At 46.8% G+C, this 14,629-nt stretch overlaps 1 pseudogene; it reads right to left on the bottom strand.

Moving 5' to 3' along the window:
• Positions 1-11,616: 11,616 nt before the first annotated feature.
• Positions 11,617-12,014, bottom strand: LOC123792462 (large ribosomal subunit protein uL14 pseudogene; annotated as a pseudogene).
• Positions 12,015-14,629: the final 2,615 nt, after the last annotated feature.

Genomic DNA, 14,629 nt, shown 5'->3' with positions numbered 1-14,629 from the left:
TGCAGGTTCCTGGGCCCATGTCTGGAATGACTCCAAGGCCTGCAGAGTGAGGTCCTAAAATTTGTGTTTGTGAAAACCTCTGCTGAGTCTCTAGGCCTATGAATCACTGAGTGAGAGGTTGTGGTTGGCTCTTCCTAGAACTTTGAAATCAGTACTTTCAAAAAAACAGTCTCAGACTGTATTTTCTTCTCATCTCCCATCCAATTTAATTAAGATGCTAATCTTGTCAGCACTAATTTCAAAATATAACCGGGATCCAACCATTTCTCAGCACTTCTGTTGGCCCCCATCACTGTCCAAGCTGCCGTGGTCTCTCACCTGGGCTGTTGGAGAGAGGCAGCACAGTGCAGCAGGTTGGAGGCAGGGGACATGGGTTCAGGACCTGGCTCTGTCACCCGTCTGGCTCAGAATCTTTCCCCTGGTTCTACCTATTTATGATCTGACATCACATTATATATTTTTAAAATTGTCTGCCTCCTACACTAGATTAGATGCTTCATGAGGGCAGGGACTTTCTATCTCTCTCTCTTATTCACTTCCATACCCCTGGCGCCTAGAACAGCGTCTGGCACATAGTAGGTGCTCATTAAATACTTGCTGAAAGAATGAATCAATAAATGAACCCACACCCTCTTCTTCCTACTTGACCCTGCTTTCCACATCGTGAGCTCTAGCTGGCTTCTTTTCTCCTTCAACTTCTCCCAGCTCAGACTGTTCTGTGGTGGGTGGTCTGGATATTTCGCTGTGGTTTATGAAGGCAAAGGAAATTATTCTCTGGAAAATCATATCCTGAAATACACGTTGCTTTTGTACCACATTGGTGTGCACTAATGAATTACATGGAGGAATAAATATTTCTGGACACTCGAGTTGCCCAGACGGGCCTTTTATCTTCCTTGTCAGGTGGGGTGGAGGCCATCTATTACCCCCCCACTTCCCTTCTGGAATCACAGGCAGGAGGTTGCCATAGGTGCTCCTGCAACTTCTATCATTCATCTGATTTTTCATTTGATCAATAAATCTCTCTCTTACACGGCCATCTGTATTTAATGTATCCAGGGAGTGGGCTAGTTAAACACCTTGGTTAGATGGCCTCTTTGTAGGCAGCTTATGGCCTAGCATTCTCTCTGTGACCCGTGGATTTCTCCCCATAGGAAATAATTCCAAGCTCAGTTCCTTGAGGTGTGAGAGACCAGATGCCAGCCATTCATTTTCCTGGTTCTCCCCTCAGCTCATGCCAGCTTCTTAGCCTAGTCTCCCATGGCCACTTCTCTTGGGCATTTGCTTAACCTCCCAAAGCAAGTGTCAGTAAAATCGAGATCATACTATCCATCTCAAGGTTGTGGTCGGGATTCAAAGTGTCCCTTTTGTAAGTGCTTATCATATAGCGCAAGGGGTGATATGCACAAATATTGACCCACTAAAGTGGCCCAAGCTGGTAAATCACAACAATGCTGGGGTGTTAGAACAAGTGTCAGCTTTGTAGCTGCTGGTAGGTGGGGACACCTGAAGAGTCTTGGAGGAGGGTTGGGGTGGACAGAGTGATGGTAACCCTTGTGAGTTTCAGGGAACTGGCTGTATAGCCAGTATGACATATTTCAATACTGTAACAACACGTATGACTGTACTGTGGAGTCCTGGCTGGCACCTTCTGATGAGCTCCTTGGAGCCATCCACCTGTCCCTGGAACACACAGTCAGGCACCAAAGAAGAGAGAGGCCACAGAATGCACTCTCCCATTACATTAGCTCTCCACTTCTCTTCCTTGTTCCCGGTTCTGTTCTACATCTGTTGTGCCTCCAACCAATCTCACTTCCTCTCCTACTTCTGTTCTCCCTTCATCATTGGATTTGACACTTGACACCACTCTCCTGGCCACACACCTGTCTTCCCTGGACAAGTGGGTCTGCTGCCAGCCCTTGGGGCTTCAGGCTGCCTTGTGCAAATATCCCTTGTGTTTGTCCTTGTCTTGGGGTTCTCTAATCTCAGCTCTAAATGTCAGGCTCATCTGGTCTCAGGAACAAGAAGGGTCTCTGTGCATTCAAATCTCACTTGTCTAAGTCAAGATTCTCTTCGAAATTTGCCTCCTGTGAAAAGTTTTCTCTGATATTCCCAGTTGTCTAAGTGGAAAAAATGAAATATCCAGCCACCCCCAAATGCTACTCAGTCTGAAGCAGGTTGTGACACATGGCATCAGTGATACATGCTATAGGAGCTGAGGAGCATGGAGCAAATGCAGAGAGCCAAGATGTTAAAGAGTTACGCAGAGGGGCGCCTGAGTGGTGCAGTCCTTAAGCGTCTGCCTTCAGCTCAGGGCGTGATCCTGGTGCTCTGGGATCGAGCCCTACATCAGGCTCCTCCACTATGAGCCTGCTTCTTCCTCTCCCACTCCCCCTGCTTGTGTTCCCTCTCTCGCTGGCTGTCTCTGTCAAATAAATAAATAAAATCTTAAAAAAAAAAAATAAAGTTATGCAGACCTTGGGGGGAATCTTGGTTTGTTCATCTTTGGGTCATCTTGGGCAAGCTGAACTTTGAGTGCTACAATTTCCTTCTCTGAGAAACTAAGGGTCCATGTGGGAATCAAATCGGATGATGTTTGTAAAATGTATAGCACAGGGCCTGATATAGAGTGGGTGCTCAAAATGGTACTGGTTGCCCATTGTCCCATGTCCCATTTCTGTTTCTTCCATGAGAAATGGTGTGACATGGTGGAAAGCACATGTACTTTGGAATCCGGACAGATCTGAGTTCAAGTGCTTATTTGGCTGCCAAACTGCTGTGACCCTTGAATATGTCACCAATCTTTCTGAGTCCCCTGTTTGTAGGACAGGCCACTCAGGCCTTCCTTGTGGTGTTTGAGGGAGTAGTAAAGGAGGCAGATGGTGTTAAGTGCCTGGAGAGTGGCTGGTGTCCAGTAGGCGTTCTACAAGGCTGGTCCCCTGGCTCCCCTTCTCTACTGGTGAGTGATCTGTGGCCACAGTGACTAACAAAGAGAGATGGATCCATGTGCTTGGTAAGGGGTAGCTTTCTGTCCTCATTTTTGAACCTAGCATAGAGGTACTAGAGGAAATGGAATTATTGGAGAACAGTCTTGTTTTCAGAAACGTTGGATAAATTAGGTTACATATTTTATTGTTCCTGAATACTGTGCAATAATTTATTTCCCTCCTTTGAAGATGCCTGTTCCAACACCCCAAAGCAATGCTTTATTTTGTTCATGCTTGATGTGATCAGCTCACCCGATTTACGCCTTGTTCAAATGAACTTGCTTTAATACAATTTTAATTGTTTCTAAGGCTTTAAATTAATTATAGCCATTTCAGTGGCTCCTCTGTGTCTTTGCTGTTTCTCTGTTTAATCTCCATGGCAACCTTTCTTACAAAGAGGGAGTGTGTGCGTGCGTGCTTGCATGCATGTGTGCATGTGTGCGCACACGCACGCGCGCGTGTGTGTGTGTGTGTGTGTACATGCATATTCTGTGCTGGATGTTCACTTCAGTTTGCTTCTAAACTCTGTAATATCTGCTCCTGGGGGAAGGATTCTGGAGTAACATCAAGTGAAAGCTGTTTATCACTTTCCACTGGGGAACAATGCCCAGCCTAGAATATTAGCTGTGAACTCTGCTCCCCTCTCCCTGCCCCATCTTCTCAGCCTGGAAGCAGCTCAGAAGGAAGACTGTGTGGGTTAGTGCTGAGATGACTTTAGTGCAATGCTCAGAATTAATAAATTAATATTCATGGAGCACTTCTGTGTGCCAGACAGGGCTCTTTACAAATGTTCGCTGATTTGATTCTTGTAGCCCCCTTGTGAGGCTAGAGTTATTATTCTCACTTTAGAGATGCGGAAAAGGCACAGAGGTTAAGTAACTTGGCCAAAATTGCTCAGCTAGTGAGTGGTATGTACAGGGTTTGATCTCAGGTTTTGCAGATGTCCAATGGCAGGTTCTATTCCCTCCAATCACAGCATCTCACTCCAAAGGGTGGGCACACTCACTTTGCCCATTGGGGCCTCCCTCTTCCTAAAGCTTTCCTGATAAACCAACCAGCCCACGTACCCCTACTATAATCCCTATGGCTCTCTGTTTTCTGCACTTTGGCCCCTTCTCTATTATCATTTAGATTCATCCCTGGTCAGCTCCTAGAAGCAACTCGAGGCCAAGCTGGTGAGTCTCGTGGTCCCTACTTTCTTTGTACTCAGCATGATGCTCCCTACAATAGTAACAGTATTGAGACAATCTGGGGAAAACCACAGATGGAAAGGCACAGGTGTTTTGGACAGTTATCCTATATTGTAAAAAGGTTAGTGGTTATTCCTTCAAACACTGTGTTTTGCTGACCTGTGTAGATGCTGGGTTCCATGTTCAGGTGTGCTTGGGAGAGCAGGGTAAAATTCAATCAGGCACTTTGTGAGATTAACTAATTTCCTGCATGTGGGGGCCTTGGGGCTTTGCCTTTGAAGCACCTGAGAAGGTCACCAGCCATTTCGTGAGAGCTGGCAAGCCCTGGTGTCAGGATGCGGTCTGACTCAGGAAATGGCAGGAGGTCCAGGTCTCTCAGGTTTGGCTGCCCAGCCAGGAAGAGAGGTGAGAGATTAATGGGAAAAGCTATGTGAGGTGAGTGGGAGGCATGGATCTGGGGTACCCTTCATTCCTCCCCTTACTCCATGGGCTCAAAGAATAGGTACCACAGAGGTTCCCAAGGGGAAGTAGGAGAATTTGACAGGTAAACAGAGCTACATAAGGAGACAAGGGTGTAAATCTGTATTTTGAAAAATTATTTCAGCACATACATCCCAGTGGGCACGTGCCCAATCCTTTCTCTCAGCCTGAGGCTGTGCACTGATTCCAGAAGGGCAGCCTTGTTCAGAATGGTACTGAGAGCTTCTCGGTGGGAACAGCCTTCAGGCCTGGCTGGTTTATGAACTGTGGAAGCACGGGTGTTACACCTCATAAAGCATCTCCAGGCCCTGCAGCGTGCAGGTCATCAGCCACCCTCCAGCCCTCTGGAAAGCCTCTCACTTGCCCACCCACATTCGGCCTGAACGTATGTACATTGCTGGGCGTCCCCTCAGCCTTTGCCACTGCTATGGCTTGGTGGCAAAGAATTCTTTGGGTCCTCAGCAACAAGGTGGAATTTGGCAGCAATCTTCTCAACTAGTGTCGCCAGGGCACCTGTGCACCTGGGTTTGTGGCTTGAGGTGGCTTCTGCCGCTGGAGGGCTTCTTTTTGTTATTCTTGGCTCTTCTGCACAGAATGTTCCACTTCCTGACACAGACAGGTTGCCTTTGGGGGTTGATCTTGGGGGCAATGAGCTGGCAGGGGTCTTGGGCTGACATCTGCTGTTTAGGGTTCAGTTCTGTGATCACCCTGACCTGGCCAGCACATTGGTCTTTCGTGTCCATGGCACATCAATGAACTATCAGTTCAGTTTCCTTGAAGGGACAGTTGACCAGTGCCTCTGCCGGCGTTACCTGAAACTTCCTATGAGATTAGTGGCCAATGGAGCTGCCAGTCCTGGATCTCAGGCATCTGGGTGGGTTATTAAAGTGGTCAGCCTTAGCAGCTTTGCCTGGGAAGTATGGAAGATACCCCCACCCAGATAGATGTCTACAGGAGGCAGAGGCATGGTGCAGACGTCTGGGATTCTGTCATCTATCAACCCCCCCCTTGCAGATGTCTACTCTGATTCTGTCCAGCACCATTGGGACAATTCCCTGATCAGCCAGTTGTACCCAGATGTTGCTTGTGGAGCTGTCTGGGCCATCTTCTCAGCCTCTGGGCCCTTTGCACCATGATTTGTTCAGGGAGTAGCAGAAGGGAGGGTTTCTGGAAGATCCCCTCTGAGGCTAGCTAAAGAGAAAAGGGGGTTGTCCTCTTGGTGTTTTTGCTTCTCCCTGTCTTTGTAAGCACTGAAAGAGAAAATTCTGCTCCAACTAAGCTGTCCGAAACCATTTCAGCACAAATACAAGGAAGCACACATGTACAAGTGCATATACACACCAGCACACACACAAGCTCAGTGCTTCAGCGTCCAGGGCTCAGCACGCACTCTCCCCTAGGATGACTCTGAGCTGCTAAAGCTGCCAATGGGTGATGGACAAGTGGCCTCTGGAGTCTACTCCCATGATGATCCAAACCTCTTTTGGCTCAGGGTGATCAAGCAAACAGAAGCTTGGAGGGAAGAGCTGCTGCCCCAAACCCTACAGAGCATGGAGCAAGATCCAGACAAGCTTGGGCTGGGAGGGGGCTTGATTTGGGTACCCCCCAGCGCTTTCAGAACCTTCCTCCCCACAAAATTCTGTTTTGTGCTGGTCATGAGGGGGGGGGCATGGAAATTCACAAAGGGGAACATTCAGAATAGAAACTGATGCCTTAATCATTTTGTCAAGCCAGATTTCAGATGAAAATACCCTTTAAAATTCCCAGCAAATATGTACCACCTCTGTTTGACCCTCATCCCTTCCTTGGCCTGCCCTTCATCTGGATGCTTCCTCCATCCTGACCCCTTGCCTTTGGGGTGAGGCTCCGGGCACAGGGAGGCTGGAAGAGTCAGGGGTGGGTTGAAAGCTCAGGAGTGGAATGGAAGGGTCTAAAACTAGTCACAGTTTACTCATGTTGTCTAGGCTTAATGATTTTTTTTATTGAGGTGTAATTGACATATAACATTTTATTAGTTTCAGGTGTACAACATAATGATCTGACATTTGTATATATTGTTGGCTTAATGATTTACAACACTCTTGCTCCCAAAAGTATCCTAATTTGGATGAGTTACATGATACCTAGTTTAAAGCCCACTTTACTTGTCATTGATTTGCATAACTTGTTTTCATATTATCTCAAGAGGTCCCTGTATCTGAAAGTTTCCTTCAGAATGTCTCATGGCCATCAGCAGAGCTTAGCTCAGGTAGGGAGGATGGAGGCAGGAGTACAAATGACCTCAAGACATCCCTGGAGACCACACTGGCTTTCTAGGAGCTTCCTGTCCATTTTTACAGGAAATCCCCCCCCCCCCCCCCGCCCAGCTATCAAGTCTGCAGGGTACTCAGCTGGTACCAGAGAATGTCGGTTGGCAGTGGGCTGTTTTGGGGATTCTCCTGAACCCCTGAGCTTCCCCAGGCAGCCAGAAACTATCTGAGGGCTCCTGGGCCTGTCCTGGCAGCAGCCTGCAGGTGCAGGCATCAGGGACTCTCAGGAGCTAGTGCAGGGATCTTTGTGGAATACCAGGCCCAGCTGGTACTACCTGTGAGTAGAGCTCTGGGTCTCCTCAGAGAAGATGGTTCATTTTTTTTCCAGTAACTCACAGCTTTGCTGCAGCAGGACTGACTGCTCTACCATTATTAATAGGAAACAAACACATTGTTTTGTTGTCTTTGATTTCTGTATTAGGTTGGAGTCTTCGAGAGCTGTTTAAACTTTAATAAGAATAAAATAAGAAGAAAAAAATTTCCTTTGGGGCATCTGGCTGCATCAGATTTGTTAATTCTGGCTATGCATTTCCAGCAACAGATAGCTGACCCAGCAGCTGTTCTTCCAGGGCTCGGGGCTGGCTCCACCCTCTATACTGGGAACAGACCCACCCTTGGGAATACCACACAGTTGTGGCTCAGGAGACAATTGCTGCTCTTGCCACCCCTCAATCCCCAGCAGTGAGCAGAAGCCCAGCTGGGGAATGACTTCATAGACATCCAGCTGGTAACAGAGGTTTCCACAGAAAGGGTTCAGGACTAGGGCAGCCCTCACATGTGAGAGGGGTGTGGAATGTCCTCAGAGAGGAGAGGAGAGACACTGGATGGTGAGGGCTTCCAGAAGAGATGGCTGGGGGAGTGAATGTACAGTTAAGTAAACCTCCCCCCGATTTATACCTTATATCACCCTTATACCAGGTGGTAGGGGCGAATTAGCCAGGTAAAATACCCTCATCTTTTCCTCTGACGCTATCAGGATACTTTCTGGAGTGCTTCTTAAAGGGGAGCTTGACTCTGTTGGAACAGAGGCTATGCTTTGATTCTGTGAAGATGGCCATAGGGGTCTTCCAGGTGAGAGGCGACACTCATCTCTATCAGATGACAAGACAGGGCCCTTACTGTGTGAATGAGAGGAAGGTGGGTTCCACACAGGAGAGCCTGGGAGGCCGACAGCTTGGATACCCTACCCTCGTGGATCTCTTCAGAAGATGCACACATTCTTCCCTTCCTTCTCCTACCGAAGAATGAAGGGGGGGGTGTAAACAGAAGGGGGAATGAACCATGAGAGACTATGGACTCTGGGAAACAAACTGAGGGCTTCAGAGGGGAGGGGAGTGGGGGATTGGGATAGGCCGGTGATGGGTATTGCATGGAGCCCTGGGTGTTATACGCAAACAATGAATCATGGAACACTACATCAAAAACTAAGGATGTACTGTATGGTGACTAACATAACATAATAAAAAATTTACAAAAAAAAAAAAGAATATGCACACACACACAACAGGTGAAGAAAAGCACTTCTCCCATGCCTTTGAAAGGACACTTAGGGAAGAGTCGGGTTCTTTGAGGAGGACACCTCCAGGGACTTGTACCTGTGCTGGAATGAGGCCATGTTAGACATCTGCAGATATCAACCTAAAAAACGAAACAGCCAGCTATTTTATTAGCAAAATAAGTTTAGGAATAGCAATGGAATTGCAATTCGGGACAAGCAAGCTATGGAGGAACCATAGCCAAGTCTGAAGAGACAAAAGGAAGGCCAGCTTTCTTAGGTTTTAGGAGAAAATTGAGGAGGGTTGAACAAAAGTTCATTGGACAAGAACAGGAATTTGAGGGCGTGGTGGTTTGTGCATTGTTGCTGGGGTAGGGAGTGATCTCCTCGTTCCTGCTGGTTCTGCAGGCTGCAATGAGTAGTGTGTGTGAGTGCTCCCCCTTCAGGGCTTTCTGACTCCGTTTTAAATGAGGTTTCTTTTACTTCTCTTCACGTGGACCCAATGCTATTGGAGTGAGAGAGGCCAGCTCAGAGCTTGCCCAGCCCTGTGGCTCCATGTGGGCTGCACACACAGGTGTAAATCCTCTGTGTCTGGACAGATTGGTGGTCTCACCACATTGCATAGCAGCTGCCCCAGAGTACCACGCAGCATATTTCCGGCAAGGAGTCAACCTTTCCCGGCAGCCTTATAATTTAAAAACAAATTGATATGCTATAATTGCAAATGTCTGGATTGTTTGGCCCTGACAGGAATCATCTGAAAGGAAAACAGTCTGGTCCAGCTGGAGGAGGTTGTTTCCTGACAAATGCACTCTGCTAATACAGGATACTTTTGCATCCTCAGTCCTTCCTCATTTTATGGCAGGATGTTAATTCTGCATAGGGGATTTTTTAATGATTCCTTTTCTTGATGCTTGAATTCCGAATTTCATTTCTCCCGAGAGAGGCGCTGGAATCATCCAACCATCCCCCTCGTCAAAGTTATGGGCAATTTGACCTGCCATTTAGCCATTTCCGGGAGCCGGTTGAGTAGTTCTTTGGGCCATTTCTGCCTTGAAGACAACACAGGGCGTGTTATCGCCCATGCAGATGAGGACCCCAGACTGCTGGCTGGCTAAGAGTGGTTGCCCTTGCGAATGTTATTCTGCCTCCACTGGCTGCTGAAGGTTTTACCAAGTTCACGGACCTAAGCTGGGGCAGGGGATCACTTCCCCTAAGTGACGGATCTAGTTTCAAACAGCAAGGGGATTGAATAGGCAACGAAGGGAGAGAATCAACCACAAAGAATATCATGTTACAGAGAAATTTCCAGAAGCCAGAGTAGGTTCTTCGGCTCTGTCCTGAGTCTAAATTGATAGGGAAAATGTGAGCCAACCCTATGTGTAGTATGCTCCTGTAATATTGTGATTTATAATAAATATATATTTGGTCTTCATCCTGTTTCTGGCCCAGAGCCCCTAAAGCCCTTAGAATTTCCTAAGTGATAAGAGGAACGGAGGTGAAAGGAATCTTGTTATTCACAACAAGCCCCTTTCAACCACACTGACTTTATGTTAATGAGGTGATTTTTTGGACCGCCTCTAGGTAACCACGGGTGGAAATGGGTTACCAGGGGAACCAACCAGGTGATTAGTAGGTTGGAACTTTCCGCCTTCCCCTTCCCCCACCTCGGAAGAGGGGGCGGAGAAATGGGAGGGGCTAGAGGTGGGCTCAGTCGCTATTGGCCAGCGATATAATCAATCTTGTCATAAAATGGCGCCTTTATAAAAGCCGAGGAGCGCTTCTGGTCGGCAAATGCGGAGGCGGTAGGAGAGCGTGAGAAAGCTGTCCTTCCCATGTGGCCTGAGGTCTCTTCCATTTGGCTGTTCCTAAGTTTCAGTGGTTGCTCCCCCTGGCCCCATTTACCGGCCGTTTCGCTTTCCGCAGCTTTACTTATTTGGGGTTTACGGAGGCCCCGAAGCCGGTCATCCTCCTGACGAATAATCAGAAGGTCACTAACGGCCTAGGTGTACGTCAGCGTGCCTGCGTCATGCACCTCACGTCATCCTGTCACGTAGGCGTTTTATCCTGTCACCTCAGGAGAGGAACGGTGAGTACGGGACCACAAGCTATTCTGAGAGAAAGCCTATGCACATAACCTTTATTATAGCATATTGTTTAATTGTATCTTATGACTAGTCATTGTTAATCTCCTGTGCCTAATTTATAAATTAAACTTTATCATAGGTACATACGTGTGGGAAAAAAGCTTATATGGGTTCAGTTCTATCTGCGGGCATCCCCTGAGGGTCCTGGAATGTGTCCCCATGGATAAGGGGGTGCTACTGTGTATCCTGTAATAATTACAGTAAACTGGGAATACACCGGTCGTCTAGTAAGTCGACTGCCTGAGTTCTGTGAGCCACTTCAGCAGATTGATCGAATCTGAGGCGGGGGCGGTGCCGGGAATCTCTGACCTGGTCAGAAACACAGCTGACAACGGTTGGCATCTAAAGTGGGATGGGGGCAGTCTCGTGGGACCGAGCCCTTAACCTGTGGAATCCCACTTGCCCTCCAGGTAGGTAGCATCAGAACTGAGTGAAATTATAGGACAGCCAGCTGGTGTCGGAGAATTGCCTGGGGGAAACCCACGCATTTGGTGGCCAGAAGGATTGCAAGCATGTGGAAGTCAAGGAGAAAAACAGTTTTTCCATCATAGCTTCTAACTTCTTTCATTTGCCAAGCATTTCTGGAACACCCGTAGTGTGACAGGAGCTGGAGATGGAGAATAGGCTGTATTTTTTCTTTCTCCCCTAGGTAGTGGTGAAATTGATCATTTCAATCCAGTGTGGTTATGTGCTCAGAGGTAGGCATAACTCAACATTTTGTGGGCTTGGGGAGTTTAATCGTGTCAGCCCACCTTTGCTGAATTTCTACCATGCAACAGGTGTTATGCTTAGTGCATTCCTCCAACAGTCACATGTGCTGCAACAACCCTGTGTGGCAGATTTTATTCTGCCCATTTTACAGACAACAAAGCTGGAACTTAGGCTAAGTAACAGGCTAAGCGACATAGGTACTAAGAATCAAAGCTGGGATTCAAAAGTCAGTCCTGTGCTCTTTTTCTTTTTTTAGCAAATAATTTCTAATTTTTTAAGAACAAATGCACCAAGGAATCAGGCAATGCTGTCAGCATTGAATACAATCGTGGGCTACAAGTCTGCATACTCCTTTGCAACTGGTCCTATGATAAAGTCATTTCACCTTTATTGTTTGCTATGACCACCATTATCTTCAAAATAGAGAAACACCCCATCTTTTTCCAGTATGATTTCCGATGTCGAATTACCACTGCTGGATGTACCTTCTTTCTGAGCTCTAGTTTGCCTTTCTTTACTGTGGCCTTCACCATGTCACCCACACCAGCAGCAGGAAGTCTGTTCAGTTGTCCCTTGAACCCCTTCACAGAGATGATACACAGATATTTGGCTCCTGTGTTGTCAGCACAGTTAATCATGGCTCCTACCAGAAGACCCAGGGAAATCTGGAATTTTGTACTGGAGGACCCACCCATCCATGCTTCAAAATCTTGAACGCCAGAAAGGGACCCAAAGTCAGCCTTTGGGTTTGTGTTTCCCACCACCATGGCCTGCAAAGGTTTAGAGAAGGCTTTGGGACCCCTGAGGTGAGCCTTGAAATCAGGGTAGGACACCCCAGTGTTAGCATGGGTTTGTCTGAGGGATGTCTGCTCTGGAGGGGTGGTTGGAGGAGACCTTTGCCCCCAGAGCTGCTGTCCTCTTTCCAGCCACTCTTCCTGGCTCCTGCAGGAACACAGGCCAAGAAGACCCAACAGGAAGCTGTGAATCGGTGGCAATTAAATGGAGGAGTTTTGCTGAGATTGGAACCAGCTGGAGATAAGGAGGAAGCAAAGAGGGTCTTTGAGCTGTATCTAAATATAGCCTTGCCGACGTGCTTAATTTTTTCCCCTCACCATTTCATTGTTGACTTTGAAGGATCTCAACTCCCTGGAGGAAATGTTTAAAGCTGGAGAAATAGAGTTTTTCTTCAGTTTGTCTTTTGTGTAAATAAGAGGAACACGAAGCACAAATGTTACACTGGTTCTTATTGATTTAAGTCCTAACAAGTTAAACAGTTTTATAGTTGCCGGCTTAGTGTCTTCTCATGGCAGTTCTGCAGCTAATTGTGGGGAAGGCCATGCCTGAGGTGATGAAACTTAATGCCCTGGGTCCCAGTTTCCTGTGACTTTACTGTGTCTTTGTCTTTCTACATATTGTTACCTTTTCCTGATTCTCTGTAATACCGTCTCTTTCTCTCCATCATTGTCTCTTCTCCATTCTTTTAAATCTCCACCAATCTTTCCCTTTTGTTCTGTATTCACTTGGGATGCTGCAATAAGTAGAGCAGACCCAGACCCAGACCTCTAGAAGTTTGCAATATGCTCTTTCCATATTGTTCAGTGCAGCTGCTCGGTGCAGCTGGTTGTTGTCATGTCTGCTTTTGTTGCTGTCACCCTAAGGATCTGAGAAGGAAAGAGAAATCATGGTTTTGGTGACCTAAGTACTCAAGAACACATAGCTCACATAGCTGTGAATCTTGGTAACTACTTAATGCTAGGCCAGGGCTTCTCAGCTTGAAGTCTGTGCATGAGCTCCAGGGGGATAAGGGAGACTCTGAAGTGGTAAGCAGGTTTTTAAATACGTGTGCATGTGCATCTTTGGGGGGGTCAGTTTCACAACTTTCATTGTATTCTCAAGGTTGATCATGATCCAGATACTGTCAAGAACAACCCCCCTCCAACCCCAACTAGTGAGGCCCCAGGTGGGGAGCCAGGACTTGAGTCAGAATTTATTCAACTCTGAACAAGGGTTCTTAGTGGTTCTCTCAATCAGGAGCTTTATTTACCTTCTCAGGCCATCAGTGAAGAAATAAACCAATAGCCACATTTGACTTTTCATTCTATCTTAAAAAAAATAATTTCCTTTGTTTTTATTCTTGTTTGTGGGTTGATTTAATACTGAAATATGGGGCGCCTGGGTGGCTCAGTGGTTAAGCGTCTGCCTTTGGCTCAGGGCGTGATCCCGGAGTTCTGGGATTGGGCCCCGCATCGGGCTGCTCTGCTGAGAGCCTGCTTCTTCCTCTCCCACTCTCACTGCTTGTGTTCCCTCTGTCACTGCCTGTCTCTCTCTCTCTGTCAACTAAATAAAAAAAAGCCTTAAAAAATACTGAAATACTGAATTACTGAACTTTCTAATGTGATTGAAAGAGCAGAATATCTTCCTTCTATGAGAAGGATGGAGTTACTATTGCTTTATTGTTTGCTGTATTCTACAACTGTAGAGTTGGAAAGAGCTAAAACTTCATGTAGTCCACCTTGAAGCACCAATCTCTGTTGCCTCATCCACAATTTTCTCTAGAGCACTCCCATCAAATGGCCATGTAGCCATTTCCAGGGACAGAGAATGCTGTTTATTCATTCTTCCATTCACCTGTGTCCTCCCATATGCCATGTAGTCTGCTAGGTTCTGGGAATTTGATGAAGAAAACAAACAACACCCTTGTCATCAAGGAATTAAAATTGGCAATCAAAGACAAACATGGAAAAAGTATGAAGAGTTTCAGAGCAGGGACAGCTCTGAGACTAATGGGACCTCTCTGGTTTGTGGGTGGTAACTGGTTCTAGAAGGGTTCCCAGAGCAAGTAATCTCCAAGCTGAGCTGAAGGAGTGGGAGCTAGCAACATGAAGGAAGATGTGGTAGAGGGAGTGTCATAGGTAAAGGGAATGGTACATTCAAGGATCCAGAAATTAAAGTGGAGCAACGCTTAGTGGGAAAAGTGAGAGATTAACATGACTGAAACAGAAAGAGAAATGAATGGAAGAACAGTTTTCATGACAACCCACTTTAATTTTTGACAACACTGAACCAGGAAGTCCTTCCTGACCATTAACCTTTCCATGTATGGCCTTCTGATGCTCCCAGGTAGACAGAAATCTTCATGAGATTAAGACAAACAGCCAGGGGTTTCCTCTTTCCATTGATTTAATTTGGGTGGAACTTTAAAAAGTTTTTTGGCCTTGCTGTACCCTTGCTATGCCCACCACCTGGAATGCTGTCCCTAGCCCCATCCACTCCCCTCAGAGGTTTTGTATGTGTTCACTTGTTTACCTCC

Source organism: Ursus americanus, chromosome 16 (assembly GCF_024610735.1).
Source record: "Ursus americanus isolate L20-20 chromosome 16, mUrsAme1.1.p, whole genome shotgun sequence".
Taxonomy (NCBI): domain Eukaryota; kingdom Metazoa; phylum Chordata; class Mammalia; order Carnivora; family Ursidae; genus Ursus; species Ursus americanus.
This window is presented reverse-complemented; position numbering and strand designations above follow the sequence as displayed.